This window comes from Strix aluco, chromosome 15, assembly GCF_031877795.1.
Source record: "Strix aluco isolate bStrAlu1 chromosome 15, bStrAlu1.hap1, whole genome shotgun sequence".
NCBI lineage: Eukaryota > Metazoa > Chordata > Aves > Strigiformes > Strigidae > Strix > Strix aluco.
This window is the reverse complement of record NC_133945.1, coordinates 19,134,776-19,151,578: the sequence shown is the minus strand read 5'-3', so window position 1 is coordinate 19,151,578 and position 16,803 is coordinate 19,134,776. Positions and strand designations below refer to the sequence as shown.

Here is a 16,803-nt window from a genome sequence, read left to right as displayed (position 1 = left end):
AATTCTGTAACAACTACTTGAAAATACGTAATGGTTAGAATCTCTTCCACTGTTCATAAGCAGTAGTATTGCAATAGTACGGGTATTTTCTTCACATTGTAAATGACAGATTTGTTCTTAATACTGCCTCCAAACCATGCAAGTCTTAGCTTATCTCAGTTTGCATTCACAGTGTTGACACACACATATCATAATCTCGGTAACCTGAAGAATGTACAGGATTGGTGAACGCAAATTATTTATTTTGTTCAGCTTTCATTTGGTTTATTATCTATATACATAACTGTTCTATCTATGTGTCATAATCATACATTTTGTGGTAAAAAAGAGATTCCTTATCTCTGTAGGTTGGTACTTGTGTCCACACTTCTAAAGACTACTGTTAGTAATTCCTAAAGCTCTTAGAGAAGTGATTAGGGAGTCATGATTGCTCACAAATTGAGTCTTTTTTCTGCTTGACACTGATCCTGTGATAGTCTCCCCACTTAATCCTCACTAGCAATTTGCCTATAGTTGCAGCTAACAGGAGGTGATTAGAGGGGAGTTGCCCACTGCCTTTTTACTTCTGTTGTAGTGGCATGTTAGACAGAGGCTACTGAATCAAAGCTGTTTTCCTATTAACTCAACACCTCCTAATGCATTAGAGCCACTTTTATCTAATAACAGTGTTCAGCTTCCAGTGCTATTTTAATGTGACTTGGTATTCCTTTTAAAACATCACAATGAGCATTTTTAAAATTAGAGAACAAAAAGCGTAAAGCAGAATACCCAACGATGAAAGCAAAATAATGAAACTAACAGGTCTCACCTTTTATCAGCACAAGCATGTAACCCCGATTAAAATTACAGAGAATTTTCTCCCTGCATCAATAGGCAAGTAGACTCCCCTTTCTCTAAACACTACTTTAATTGCAATCCTGGTGACAGGTAACTGATGTAATACTTTTGAAGTGATAATGGAATACATTCACAAGTGAGAACAGCACCAATGAAAGGGTGATAATGAAGAGTTAACTTTTCCAAGTATTGCTTACAATGAAGAATAATATGAAGGGCCTGAGTGAGAATTTCTGAATACTTACTACTTTTTATTTTGGCCCCCCTGTAAAACATCAAGGATTAGTTAGCATTTATTATTTTATTGGTAGGATACAGAATCTTCACCCTGAAGCCTACATTCTCTGGCTTCTATAAGTTTTGTTTTAAAAACTTAACATTAGTTATACTCTACTACTTTACTGACAGAGTTCATAGTTATTTTAATGAGTTTGTTTTAAAGAAACTATAGTAATTAAAAGAACTCTGTAGTGACATACAATCTGAGAAGTGTCCAGCAGCAAGCTGACTCGGGTTTCTTTTTTGAGGTCAGTGAGTAAATGTCCTTTTTTAAGATTGACAGCGTGCATCAAATACAGTGCATATATGTAATGTTTTAAACAGAATTTCTTGACTTTACAGAGCCTACACTTGGCTACATGTTAAGTGTGTGTTTGTATTACAGGGACTGCGACTAAGTTAAAATAGTTCCAAGGGAGAAAATACAAAGGTAGCAGTTAACAAGAACATTTCTTTAACTGGTAGATTGGTTGAGATGCAAGGAACAGAAGAGGTGCCCTCTCTAGCTATTTCATGGTTTGCCCTACAATCTATGTTTATTGTTTAAACTTCTTTATCTCCTTTCTATTCTTGCGGTTCATTTTGCTGATGAGCAAGGTATACTTCAGGAACACATTAGTGAAATCATTTTAATTTACATGCTTTAGAGTATATAATATGAGTAAGTCATATTTTAACATACACTAACAATTTGAAGTAGACTGTTAAAATATAGGAAAACACATATTAGGTATTGGCTCCAACTCAGCCAGCTCATCCCATTGAGCAACACAGAAAACTCAAAAATGTCACCCGTAATCACAATTCCCTATTTCATTTTATCCTATAGCACAAGAACAAACAAAACTGGACTAAGTTTTCTCCTTTTAGATTGTTGAGAGATTATTTTATATGCAGTACACACACACACACACAGGTAGCTAAATAGATGAATCTGTCTATCCTGAAATCCTAAAACGTGTCATAGTTTCTGAATTTGTCACAGGTCTATCATGTATTTTGTCAATACATCTTCAAGCACACATCTTCTCTAAAAACAGTAAACATTATTTTGCTTGCTGTCAGAATGCTATTTTCAAGAGAAGTACAATGTATGGAAAAATCCTAGTGCCGGTGTTTATGCCTCTTTTCATTTGACTGGCAAAAGCAGATAGAGCAGTAACAATAGTCTAAATCAGGTCACTCCAAAATAACTGTTCCTTATTTTTCATTTCACATACTGCTGTTTTCCTGTCTGGAGCTGTCAACTGTAAAGAAAAAACCATCCCTGTTATAAGGTGCGCCAGTCCAAAAATTCTTACTTTGTGTTAAATCCTTGCATGTATGTGGTTGGGAATCCACACCAGGGAATCCAAGATGTAACTGAATTCTGTTATGGAACCCATTTTGCAGTAAACATTTTGATGAGGAACTCTGTTATCCTTTAGACCTTGCATTTTGTCTTCAATTATACATTGTGTTTCTCATTTTTAATACGGCTGCAAAAATGTATCCCATACATTTGCATAAGGAAGCCAAGTAATAACACCTATCATTTGTCTTTCTTTTCTTGGAAATGGAAGACAGATGAATAAACGCGTTTCTGCTGTATATTCCTTTGTGGTTTTTCTTTATGTGGCAAATACTAAACATTCAAAATTACATAAATTCTATTATATAGAAGCTGTTGAGCTTCTGGTATTATAAAGCCATAAGCAGAAAAGCCTTTCAGATCTATTTCTGAATCATTTTTCATGTTTTTTGAAGGTACTAGATGCAGAACCATGGAAAATGTATGTAGTCTCTTCACAAGACACATCGCTGTAAACCACTGCCCGACAGGGCATCTGTCTTCCAGAGCTGCAGGACTGCTTAATATCTGGGACTTCAAAGTCTGTTTTGTTTATTTAAGTAGTAAGTGTGCCTTAGTTGTAAGGTGAAATACTGCCGATTTATTTTTTTAAAGGACACTGAATAACAGTTTTTGGTTCCTACTCTTCTGTGCTGTTTTCATAAAGACAGGAGGCTCTTTGATTTTTCTGAAGTGTGGCTGAAATAGCTGGAATTTTAAGTTTCCACAGTTATGCAGGCAAAAACTGTCATGTGAGCTATCAATTATGGTAGGACAAAGCATTACTTTTGCATTTTTTTGCCTTAATAAAGATCATGGATTTATCTAAAAGGTAGATTTGTATATCATATTAATAGATTTACTTTGTAACTTTGTTAGTTAAACTTCTTTTCTGTCTATCTTTTATTTTTTGGAGGCCTTGTGGTAATGGGAGGGTTGTAGCAGAGAAGTAGAACAGTTTTTAATTGGTGATTGCAGCCCAGAAATGCACAAAGTCCGTATAGATACATGGAAGTGTACAAAATCGCTGCCCTGAAGGAACAGGAATATTAGTGACGTTAGTAAGGTGAAAAAAAACAGTGTGAGATGATATTAACAGCTTGCTGTAGTTTGTCCAGGGATTAATTATAAAATTGGACATTGCAGGATTTTATTCTTTCATCTTCAAAGTCTCTTATGCCCTACCTAGTCTAATGTAGTACAGCATTTCTCCTGGGGTGTGCTGTGGTATCCCACGTTTGGATTGTGGTGATTTCCAATTCCAAGTAGACGCTCAGGACCCTTTGTGAGTCTATGTCAGGATAAAAACTGTGTGTACGCAGTCTCCTCTCCCCCTGTCTCTGGAAGGAAAACCCAGGTGCATCAAATAGAAAGGGGCAAGGACAGCAGTGTTCTTCAGAATGCACCAATCCTACAACGTGTCCAGAACCACAGTGAATCATAAACGAGTACTGCTCTATTTATGGGTGCAGACACTCCAGGTTCCAGAGATGTGTGGTATTGGCATGCAGCTCCTTTTACATGTCTTTCAGTGAATCATCTGTTAGCACACTGATGTTCTGGTTCCTTCAAAGTGCAGTTCCTTGCTTCACAGCGACTCTTTAAATACCATTGGGATGTCCTGTTTGCCTAGTCTCTGATTTTTAGGACAAAAATGTGAAAATTGGTAAGGGTGAAAAACAGCCTGCTGCAGTAATTTCCACAAGAGAAAATTCAGTTTGGTCTCTAAGAGTAAAATTGAATCGTGCTGTACTGAAGTATCATGAGTAATACAGACACGGAACATCAAACCTTTAGTGTTACTTGTGCTTCTTTTTCCTCTAATGGTCAGGCTTCAGCACACCTGGTTGGACTCGGTTGTCAGGTATTTTTAGAGTCTCATTTCTGACAAAAGGCTTTTAAAAATCGCGGTGCAATGAGCAGTTCTGTTATTGATGCCCAGACTGTACTTTAGCAAAGTCAGGTCTGTAATGTTCATGTTACCACAATTTTATGGGTGGGGAAGGAGGGCAGGCTTCAATGACTCCAGAGATGATATGACTCTTGAGTAATTAATGCTGATATTTTGACTGATATTGTGGTATTTTAGTAATCAACTTCTAGAGAATTACCACTTTCTTGAGCATATATTAAAAATTATAGCAAACCAAAGCATTTTTAGCACCTTTTCTGTCTGTAGTCTACAGAGAACAATCGGCAAAAGGCTGATTGAATCTTCGTCTTTTGTACCTCCCATTACTATCTTGGGTAGCAGGCTGCTGCTGTCAGAGAGTGCAAAAATATGGCTCCATACCTCACCCACCTCCCAGGGGAAATAAGATAACACTGCAAACGAATAAGGAAGTCCTGCCCTTCCTTGTACCTGTGTAAGTGTTTGCGCAGCTGTTCGTTGAACCAAATCATGAAACTCATCTGGGTGAAGCTAACCAATTTGCTCTGGGTTAATTTAACCTAAGTCAAGTTTCACCCATATTCATACATGTATTTGGGGCAGCACATGTGAGAGGTCACTGCAGAGGTCAGTGTGGGCCATTAGAAGCTGCGAGACTGGCATCACCTTTCGGAAACAGTCCCTTATTCTGCAAGCTTATTACTGAACTACAGCATTATTACCGAAAGGAAAGAAGACAAAGAAGTTTAAGTAATTGGGTGCTTTCAGGGAATATTTTAATGTTCCCTGTGACCATAAAAAAGATTTAAAAACACATCCTGCACTAGTATATATTCAAATCGGGACAGCTCAGAACTGCATTTGGAACCTCGCATGTCCTGTATGAGACATTCTAAGTCCCTTCTTACTTAAATGGCAAAGATGATGCGTTTGGGCAATGGCTGATGCTATGGAAATAGAGTCTCAACCCTGAAGCTTTCTGATCAAGCTGTTAGCATATAAGTTACTTATAGGAGAATTTATTCTAGCTTTGTTGAAATGTCTGAGGTTTTTTGTTGTGGGGTTTTTTTTTCAATAGCATTAAAAGTTTCCCTTTTTTTCATTTAAGTAGGATGCAGAATTGCGTATGTTATTGAGTCTTTCTTCTTGTTCCTGAAATTATCTGTGGTTTGCTTACAGAAGTTGGTATATGTAAAAATGAAAAGAAAACCCTGTATAAGCAAGCAACATTGTCAGTCTAAGACAGAAGTTATTCTGGTGACTGATTTGCTCTAAAACATTACTCAGTTTTATGAGAAGCTTCTAGAGAGCGTCAAGGATATTTTTCTTATTTGAATTTTATGGTATAGTTTAAAAACTCTACAAAATATATGACACTTTTGTTGGGAATTAATTCTCTCATGTAAAATTGTAGTAACCCCAAAGTGGTAAATTTTAGAGCATATCTTTTGCTCTTTGGTCAAGCCTTCTTCCTCAATACTGACTAGTGTCAGATGTTTCAGGGGCAAAGACCAACTAGTGAGTAGATGAGAGATAATGTGCCTTTTCCAAAGATTTTCATCTTAATCCTCCGCAGACAGATGTTGATGTAAACTATAAACTGTAATAACTCTGATAACAGTTTTTTTCTTTTGAAAAGTGTGACTGTTTACCAACTTCAGCCCCTCTGCTCCTTGTAAAAGCATCTAAATACTTTTATGACTTCTGAATTTTCATATATGTAAGACCCCCAGTTCACTAACAGGAAACTTTTTGTGTTTGACAATACATTTTTACTTTTTCCCTGACAGGTGGACACATGACATGTTTGCTCTTCAGTTTTGAAGAGAAAGGGGGAAACCCATATTTACTGCTTAGAATTCTCCTTCATTAACAAGTCCAAAATACAATGTGTTGTTAAGGAGGGATTACCTTATGAAGAACCGGTCTATGAAAGCAGACGAGTTTGTACAGTCAGCATGGCTATGCTAATAAATTTGTTCATGGAGGCATCAGGATCTCAATTTCCTGACAACAATGAGTCTACTTCTTTACAATGATAGAAAACACCACATTGCACTGGGATATCAAAGTGGGAGATAATGACATCTGAAAATGCTTGCTGTCTTTTCTTTAATACCTTGAAAGAGTTACTTGGTTTCAGTGATTCTAATATTATATATGCTTCTTTATGTAGAATAGTACAAGATAAGCATTTTTGGTTTTCTCCCTCTTGCATCCCTGTTGCTTTCCTGAAGAACTTTTATGGTTACTGTTTAGGTTGTGGGAAAGTTTAGAGATTTGGAAGTGTGAAAGTTAGGGGCAAAGATTATTCCTCAACCTCATCCTTTGAAGGCTACCTAAAGATAGTAGGACTTTGAAGGTATAGATTGGACATTCAACTGTAAGACTGATAAGAGTTTTTGTTTCTGTGATGGGCTGAATAGGAGTCTCTTGAATAGCCAGGATAACAGCCACGTGAGAAATGTGTTGACCTAACCAAAATAAATCTGGTTTGCAAACAGACCCAACACAGTCTTTGGAGAACTGGTGTAACATGTGCCCAGTGAACAATATTTCAAGTAGATGAGTAGTCGTGGTTTTAATTTTCTGTTCCTGAGCGTTTTTACACTAGATCTATGTGGCAAATAGTGTAATATGTTTTATACGTGTTATAAATGGACAGTGCATTGAGGATGTGCAGTTCAGAAAAAAATATTTGGATCTACGCAGTGCCTTAGGAAGAAACTCTTGGCTTGTGAGAGCCATCATGATCTCAAAAAAAAAAAAAAAAAATCTAAAGTATTCCTGATACAGTACCTGGCTGACAGTCTAGAAGAGAGGTAATCTCAGGGGTTTGTGGGGAAACACCCACAGGAGATTCTGCACCTCAATAGTGAATGTATCTGAAGCTCAATGTAACTTATTCCATTACTGTGACAGTATATACTGTAGCTTGTGTAAAAAAATAGTGCAAATTTAGAACATTTTTGTTCTAAAAAAATGTAAGACCGGTATCCACTTCAGAAACATAATGACAGCCTTCTGCTCCTGGCTGCTTCACTACGTTGTTTTCACCAGGCTTATTTCTAACATTGCAAAACTCAGGATGAAACCAGCAAGGCTTACTAAATGCGCAGAACACACATTCAGCTCGGGATATCTGTAAGTTAAACCGCGTAGGAGGCTAGAAAGTTTTTTTTTTTTTTGAGGAACATCATATAGTTTTGCTTTCTTTCCAGATTCCTCACCAGTTTTACACTCAAAATCCAGTTACGGACAAAAAGATAAGCGACTTGGACATTTAGCCAAGAATTTATTACTAATTGAAATCTTAAGTCTAGTCAAAGAATTATTATTAGTACAGGTTTAATTTTTACAAGAAGAGAGAGAGAAAGAAAATAAACTATTACAGAACAAGTCTCTATAAAGCAATTAAAATTGTTGCCTGAGTAATTTATGCCCTCCATTTTGGCAAATGGGAACATATAACCTTTTTTTGGTGATGCTGAACAGGATTGTGTCAACACATCTGGACTTTCAGAGACATGAAAGGAGCTTGGAGACATTTTTGTCACAGAAGTATGCAAAATTGTGTGATAGTGCTGTTATTTCATAGAGACATTAGAGGTCATGCTGTAAATACCTTATGGAAGTGTATTCTGGCTAGTATCCTGTTATATACAAAATAAGTTCTGTTCTATAGCAGCTTAGTTTGACCAGTCAATGTATTGAAAGTGTGACATGCATATTTTTGTAAGCATATTTATCCAACGTAGAAACTTAAGAGTTGTTTTTTCCTTCTGTTTTGACTCCCAAAGCATTTTTCCCGTATGTAAAAAAATCATACGAGCTTTTAGTGCTTCAAATCTCCTATTTGTTTATCTCATCATAACAAGATACTAATGTTGATTCTTTCCACGCAGAGATAGGAAAGTAGCAATGTTTAGAGTTGTCTGTTACATAGAGTCATAGCAGAAATAATATATATTATCACATCATAGTATATTTCATCATAACCACTTTTTCTGGAATAAGCTTTGACAGTAAATGAAAAGGTGTTTTCTGTTAAAGGGAAGTATTATTTAGTAACGGATTGAAGTTGGAATGGACATATGCTACGTGTTCTGTGACTCCTCCGCCTCGATTTCTGTTGTCCACGGCATTCAAGTAACAGTTAGAATTCCATTTAACAGCAAGAAAAGTCTGTGAGTTGATACAAAGCAAAACTATATTATCCCAGCTGTCTGTTCGTTATGGGAAATGATAGCATGGTAAGTAAATACGAAATGTAACAAATAGCCACGTTGTCTGATTTGTCAAAGGATACGATTAATTTGCTTTGCGTATGAGTGTTTGAATTTTCCAAGTTCATGGGCTTGGAAAGCACCTCACCATAAACTATCCAGAAGTTTAATTATCTTATTCTGTTAGGTTAAATTACTAAACAGCTTCTTCAAAGATGCTGTTCTGTGTTTGAATAAATATAAAATGCAAAAATGTGAAAATTGCTCCTAGTATGACACCCAAGTGGGATATGGTGGCTTTGTGGTGTCATATTTTGAGAAATTATTTAAAGACACACAAAAGGACACTGTCACTCTGTTATTAATGTTAAAAATTGTTGATGCTCTGTGCAGTGTGTTTTTCTAATTAGAGGAAAGCTGTAGAGTACCATTTCCATAATCGACATGGGAACAGAAACTCAGCAAAAATTCATGTATTTGCAGTGAAACTGCTCCTCAGCAACATAAAAATGGCTTTTATAACATAAAGGCTGTAATTAGAATAAGTCAAATCAGTTGGAAACGATTAAAGCCAGAACAGGCTAAGCTGCCTTCTAAATATTTGTCTGGAGATTAGCCCTACTCTTATAGCCCCTGAGAAGCATCTTTGATTTACTTACAATGCTTGACGTGGCAAAGATAATCCTGCAGAAGGCAAATGAACACAAATTTAGATGTGCTGTTAGGCTCTCTTTGTTGATTTGACAGGAGGCTGTGTAGTGGAAGTGACGTTGGAAAAATGAGTATAGGGTCACATTAGACAAATTGCTTAACACACACACCCCCCCCCCCATCATCAATTTAAATTCTTTTAAAAACATACTCATTCTTTGAAGCTTTTAGGATGCACTTTAGAAGTCCATGTGGAATAATTTTCCACATGTCTATGCGACAGTTGATGTGAGTCTCATTGTATTTCAAATTATAGTCCTGAGATGGAACTTTCTGCTTGTTGCTTGTCTGACATTAGCTATTAAAATACAAGGAAAACTTGGCAGGTATAAATTTGAAGAAGAAAAGAGATTATGTAAGAAGATCAGAATTGTTAATATTAATCAGCTAGTTGTGGAAGAATGGTGATTTACTCTGTAGAAGAGTTCTGTTGGAAGAACAAACAAACAAACAAATCAGAGATTGGGTAGCCAGGTACTTAGTGACACCCCTTCATTGCACTTTTGATAGCTGGAAAGGGAAAGAGATATAGAACTGATGTGGCTGATAGATTGTAAACATGGACTGGCCACTGCATTAGCTTGTAGATTTAATGGCATCAGCAGAAAGTAACAATTATGAAAGCCAGCCTGTATTTTAGGATGATGAACCTCATTGTTATTGTTAACCCTTGACTGCACAGGGTATAATGCGGTACAGAATGGTGAAAAATTGTTAACTGTGTAAAGCTGGATGATTTGAAATGAGCTTGAAACGTTAATCAGCTTCTTGGTGTAGATCAAATTTGTACTTCATGTAGTTTTCCTCTCATTTATAATCTCCACAGCATCCCAAACTTTTGTTTAGCTGGTGAAAATATAATCAGTCTAATGTATTCTCTTACTGAATTTTAAACAAGACCATTAAAACTCCTTTAACGTGCTAAAGTAAGCTTCAGAGAGGGTTTCCATTTCATCTTTACTGAACTGAGGCTATAGCCCTCTTTCCCTTTGCACCACAGTGAGAGGCTGTCAATAATTCAATAGCCATGGCCTTGATGGGCCAAGGCCTAACTTAGACTTTAAACAGAGCCAAGCAGCTTGTCAAAGTGTGATGTGCTGTCAATGCCTGACTGATCTATACTGCATGAATTCTCCTTCAGCTCTTGATGTATCCCTGGGAATAAAAAGAAAGCAATTTTAGAAGTAGACCTAGTGTGAAGCACCTGTTTGTTTGGAATTTTTAATAAGGGAAAGTTGTGTTAGTAATGAAGCTCAGTGAAGTCATTGCATTTTTGCTTAGAGGACCCACACTAAATTATTGTCTAATAGCTTTGGTGCATTTCCGGCATCTTCAGGAAAAGAAGTCACAATATTTGTAAATATGCTAATGCCTTAGAGCAAGTTCACTTGGAGCAATACTTAATAACTAATGACAAGTAACTTCACTTAATCCAAATTACCTATTTACATCTTTCGGTTTTATTGATATTATACTATTAACACTCAGTATTGCAGTAATGAAACTGTTTCATAGGTACTTGTTTTCAGTTTTTTCCCACACAGTAGGTGATGTATATGATGCATTCATATCCTTTCTAAATGCTCTACATTGAATTTGCTTATATTTTATAGTTTACTTGCAAGGTGAAAAATTACTTGTTTTCCTAAGAAAACAGTTTAGAAAAAAGTGAGCTAATGTGGTAACTAGTTGTATTCTACTTCTCTTAGACTTTATATGTAAATATAAAAGCAGAATTATGTCTAAGGTGCCTTTTAAAAGGTATAAGAAAGCTTAAATAAGATTACAATTTTTGTCTTAACGAACAAAAAGCTAGCATTATTAAATGTGTACTTAGTTCTGTTTTAAAGCATTTGAATTTCAGTCCTTGGGTTGCTAAGCTTCTCTTATGATAAGATTTATTGGGATTTAAAAGAGAAAAGGAACATTGCTAGTCGCACTTTAAATTTATTTGTTTTGTCATTGTTTTCTTTACAAATCCCTGGTTTTGAAGTTTCCGTATCTGCAGAAAGTTTCATGAGACATGTAAGTTCTCAGTCTTCAGGTAATTTTTTAACAGAGACACAAGAGACCAATAGAAAAATAAATGAGGCCCTTTTAATGTTTTAGAAATGCTGAAACCTTTTGCCAGTGAATTTGATAAAGTCAGGTTTTTTGTTATATGTCTTGATTTTAAATAACTTACTCCCTAAGTTCTCATTTTTCAGAAAACTTGAATTTCAATATTTGGTCTGCATTGATGATATTGCTTTCATCCTTCACGCAGGGAAGCAGAAGAAACATAGTGTAGAACATTGTTGATAATGTTTCTCAACTAAGACTTTATTTTAGTGGTGTGGGTGTCTCATACTCCCAGATGTAAACTAGCTGAAGCCCCCACTGAAGACTGTTGAATGGAGAGAGTCAGATTTTCACTAAAAAGAAAACAGTTGAAAAAGGTACTGTTCTTTTCCTATTTGCTAAGTTGCTCCTTAAACTACCCATTAAATGGTCCTACTCCATTTTAGTGCAAACTAAGACTGATTTGCTTAACCTACAGCTGAGAATTGTGTATAGGAGTGTTGATCTGTGCTGGAGTTTGTGTTGATGCTAGAGTGAGTAATAGTGTATACTGAGCAATTAGTGATCTTCCAAATAATTAATTCTTCCAGATTAAGTAAGTACTTTTGACTCTCTGAGTGCGTATTTGTGCAGAAGAAAGCAAAATAATCAATTTCTTAATTTTGCCTTTAAAAAATACTGTAGGCCTTGATGCTGTGTTACCTGAGTGGTGGACTGAAGACTGTGAATGAGATTGTTACCCACCACAATAAGATGAGCAGAGAATGACTTGACAATATTAAAAATGTATCCTGTATGTAGTGCTGTGTATAGAGTGCAACCGAGATGAAAATACCTGATGGAATATTAACACATTCGCAAAAATATAATCTTAATGACACTTGTCTGAGTTTGGAGTGAGATGAGGGGCTTCTTCACTCGGACAGTTGTTTACATTCTTGACTTAACTGCTTAACCAGGCAAGTAGAATTTGGTTGGTTTTCAACAGATGATCTGTAGAAGGATTAGACCACGCTTCTTGTCCAGACCGTTCTTTGCTGCTCCACATTCAGTAAGATGCTCCTCAGATGTATAATGCATTATCTGGGCATATATCTGTATCTGCATAGTTGTGCCATGCATGTGACAGTAACTTTTGTTAGAATTATGCTCTTCTAAGACCGGTTTTAGCAATTGACTTTTGAGAATGTATCCCCATGAGGCTTTCCTCCTCCGCTGTGTACAAATTCAGAAACAGATACCGGTGTAGCACACACTAGCTTTTGTCATCACAAGTCTAGGGGAGGAAATCCACGCTTTTCAGACCTCTATAATTCTCTTTCTTATGTGACAGAAATAAGGAAGCTTTTGCAATCACCCCAGGATCACCAACCTTCAGAACTGTGGATAACCACAATTTTCACATTCTATTGTCTGAACACTTATTAATGTGCCTAACTACAGGCATCTAGTTTAGAAGGTATTAGCAAGGTTTCCCAGCTAGCGCTCATGGCAAAAGTAAGGATCGTTTCACTTAGGTACTTTAGCAAATGACAGAAAATGTAAACAACGTACCACAAAAAAATACTTTATTTAATCAATATTTATTATGGCATAGACTCTAAAGAGAAAGGAAATCCTTCCTCGTTTTTTTCTTTTTTTTTTTTCCCCTTTTTTGTTTATTCTTGGGTATTTTAGGTATCTCAGGTGCTAAAAATACCAAATGAAATACCAAACGCACTCCTACGTGAGTAAATTCTCAGGCATGTGTATCTACTAGCCTTAATTCTGCACATCTTGATTTCTCTTTGGATTTTAGCATGTGTTTGATATGTTGATAGTTGTTATGCATAGATACCTTTTGCTAATCTAATCAGAAGAGAATCCACTAGGTTTTCTGACGCTGCTTTTCAGTATAGAATTATCTAAGCCTTACAGATGAACAGAAGTGTTAGCTTTGGTGTACAGAAGGGATTGCATTTGTGGAACCCAGGGTGTAGCGTAAATTTGGAAACAGCCTTGCTTATTGTACACAATCATTAGAAGCTCTGTATCTGGGAAACACAAGAAAGTCGAATGGCTAGGTGAAAGTGAATAAAAATGAGGAGACTCGCAAACTGCTTTTGCTCCAGGGCTGGTTTTAATGAGCTTGTCCCTAATGAGTTGTCCCTGCAACTAGCTTCAGGCCTAAACAGATGAGGCAGGGGTTCTGCTAAATTTTTGATGGGATTTGCACTGGTTTTATGAGAAAGCAAGCAGTAGAGAGTGCAAAGTTGTGTCATGAATCTTTTACGAGACTGGATTGTTGTCCATCTTGTCAATAAGGATTGTAAGACCTGATTGCTAATAGAAGACATGCCACATGCTTGTTGTACTGACAAACTCGAATAAAAAAGGTAGCATGTGTGTCAAGGGAAGATTTGGTTTGTCAGGAGCAGGGACTCGATGACCAGTTTATTATGCTTTCTAAAAATTATTATCAGCATAAGTTATTGAATTGGTTACTGAATGGTGGTGTTTGCAACCAGGTATAGTCGTGTACAGAAACAGACTGTGTTTGGATATGGGCAGTAAGGCTTACCATGGACCATTTTGTATTGTTCTAATGCAAAGATGGATTAAAAAATTCATTCATCATTTGATGCTTTTATGTTCTAATGCTTGTATTGGTAGTTTAATTTTATTTTTAATTATATGGATTTCTATTTGTGCTTTATTAGCAGTTTGTTGGCTCCAGAAATAAAATAGAATTTTTATTGAGATTCTCTCGATTTGAGAGATTATTTTTGATGTTTCCAATATGTGTATTGTTAATAGGAAGAAATATCAACAAAAGTATTTCTTAGGTTTTACTTACCCAATGAGATTTTCCTAGTTGCTTAGGTGGTTACAAAAATGCATGTTAGCAGCCTTCATTGCATATAGAGGCGCGTTCTTTTCCTCTTCCATACTTACAGATGCATTGCAGCCACATTGATCATGTAACAGATGTAAATAGGCCTTGCTTTTCTGAGCTGCTTCTATAGAATTTCACATCAGCTTTTGACAGCAAGGCTGTAGTGTGAAAGTTTGTCTTAAGAGTAAAATCGAGTAGGTTACAAGTTTTGTTTCCATTGTATGAGTGTTATTTGGAAAGTGTAGGAAAAACATAGCTTCTTTGAAAACTGATATTTTTTTTAGATTAATTAACTTCTTAAGTTGTTCCTCAGGTGTAGTTTGAACCCTTGTCTTATGCTTATGTATCGTTTTCTTTAAAATACAAGTACAGATCATGGTGGAGGGAAGATAAATACATAAGCTTGGTTGTACAAAGTTAAATTAGAAAAATACTTCTGGGGAATAAAAATTAAAATAATTAACTAAGATGATATTCTTTTTAAATGATGTTACTCCGTAAAGTTTAGCAACTGATTAACAGTTGCATTACAAATTTCTCTTTTTTTTTTTTTAAAATAAATGTAAATAGCAGAAACACCTTCATCAATTAATTCAAAGATTTCCATGTTCATATATATTAATCTGTCTCCATGGTATTTAATTAATTTCTGTTCTCTCAGGTCTTTATTTCTTTAAAACATAACATTTTTCCTATGCTGAGTTTTACTTTTGTCCTTTCTATTTTTCCTTATGCTGCTTCTTATTTCTCCCATGGGTACAGTATTTTTGCTGCTTCTCTCTCCTAATCTAACTCTCACTTACCTCTTTTTCTAATACTAGATCTTTATAAGGTAAATAGAATGAGGAAAAAGCATGTGCTGAAAAGCTGTACAGAGAATGGCTAAAATGGCTTGTCAGTAGTAGTGGGGAGGACAGCAGAATGGGATAACATAAAACTGTGTGGTATTACAAGCAAGAAAATGAGTCCAAATACTTGCAAAGACTATGCATAGCTAAAGCTTCAATAAATGGAAAGATTCACAAAGTGAACTCCTTCAAAGACATTTGACATGGCATCATATAGAAATGATGAGTCCATTAATAAAATGATGAGCAGCTGAATCCAAATTTCAAGTTGTTTCTTTCCAGTGTTAGCAACGTATTGTGTTTTCTTTGTGGAAAATGAGAGTACTCCACCAACAATTTTTCTTATCAAGATTCTAGTGAACATTGTTTCATAAAATATGTTTGAAGAGTAGCAATATTTCATTTTGGTCTGCTCTCTAGGTTTTTAACGAATGGTGTATACCTTCTGCTATCACCATTGAATTTTAGAGCCTAAGTCAAGTAGCAGACTTAGAAAAATATTATTTCCAGGTATTATAACAGGCCACATCATATGGCTTAACTGTTCTTCCTCAGATATCCCGAATACTTTGCAAGTCTTCAACCTGTTTTATCATAGCTCTTTCCTCCTTGCCTCCTGCTGCATCTGCATTTGTTTTTCTTACAGCTAGAAATTAAACTGATTTCTGCTGTATTTGCCACGTATAAGTGGTACTATAAACAGGAACTGAATTTAGGAGATTTGGGGAAAACGCTGTTTTATTCATTCAGCTAGATAATATAACTACTTTGACTGAAGGGAAAGTCTGCCTCTCATTTTAATACTTAGATTTTTCAGCTCTGTCTCCAAATCAATGTTTGAAGAGCCTTATGGGAATAAAGTTTTTAAAAATTTTCTCTGGTTCAAAACTAAAACAGCAGGGAGAGGTAGGTGTCTTCACAAATGTATTTAACAGTCTCTTCAGAGACAAAAGTAAATTCTTTGAGACTAAAAAAAAGTCCAAAGTTAGGTTTTCTGCTGGTCAGGTCATTTTTGAAGAAGACTGAAATAATAAGCTTTTATTGCTAATTTTGATTAATGTAATTTTCTCCATGTTTTCAAGTACTGCTATTAGTCAGTCCAAACAGTAAAGATCATAAGCACAGGGGGAAGCGTTCAGTACATTCTCTAGGGGAGCACAATGTCAGCTGCTCTGAAGGACATAGATTGTAACCGTACTTCAAGGGAAAAAACTTCTTAATTTGCGTTAGACCTACTTTTGGAGGAATTGATTAAAGAAGGGAAGCAACTTCGATTGTCTGTTCGTTCTAGTTGCATTGTTTCTTAATTTCATACGCATGGTTTCGTATTCAGAGTGTGATAGGTCGCCACTGCTCCCAGTAGTGCATGCATTTGTGTGTTTGACAGACAAGTTTCTATTCCCTTACTGGGGTAGGTGGTTCCTAGGTATTTGTGTTTTTCCTGAGAGATCCGTGGGCTTCACTTTTGGGCAGATGAGTATCAGTTTTTCATTCCAGAATCTGCAGTTTGATCAGGAAGAATGTATGTGAAGCTCTTCTTGAAGCTTTTGTTACTGGTGAGATGGGGTGTACCCTATTATTTTCATTATCCAGAAGAAATCCTCTTATCTCCCTTAACAGCTTTTTGTAGAGCCAAATTTAGATAGCAAAATAAATAGCCAAATTTTCAGAAGAGTTGATGATTGTCAAGGCTTCTAGTCCTTTTATAAAAAGTTTATTTTTCCAGGGCCTAAACAGAAACTAGA

General features: G+C 36.0%; 1 protein-coding gene across 27 annotated transcripts in view; it reads left to right on the top strand.

Moving 5' to 3' along the window:
- LOC141930165 (RNA binding protein fox-1 homolog 1) overlaps positions 1-16,803 on the top strand; it is a 920,114-nt gene that overhangs the window by 712,934 nt on the left and 190,377 nt on the right. The window lies entirely within an intron of this gene.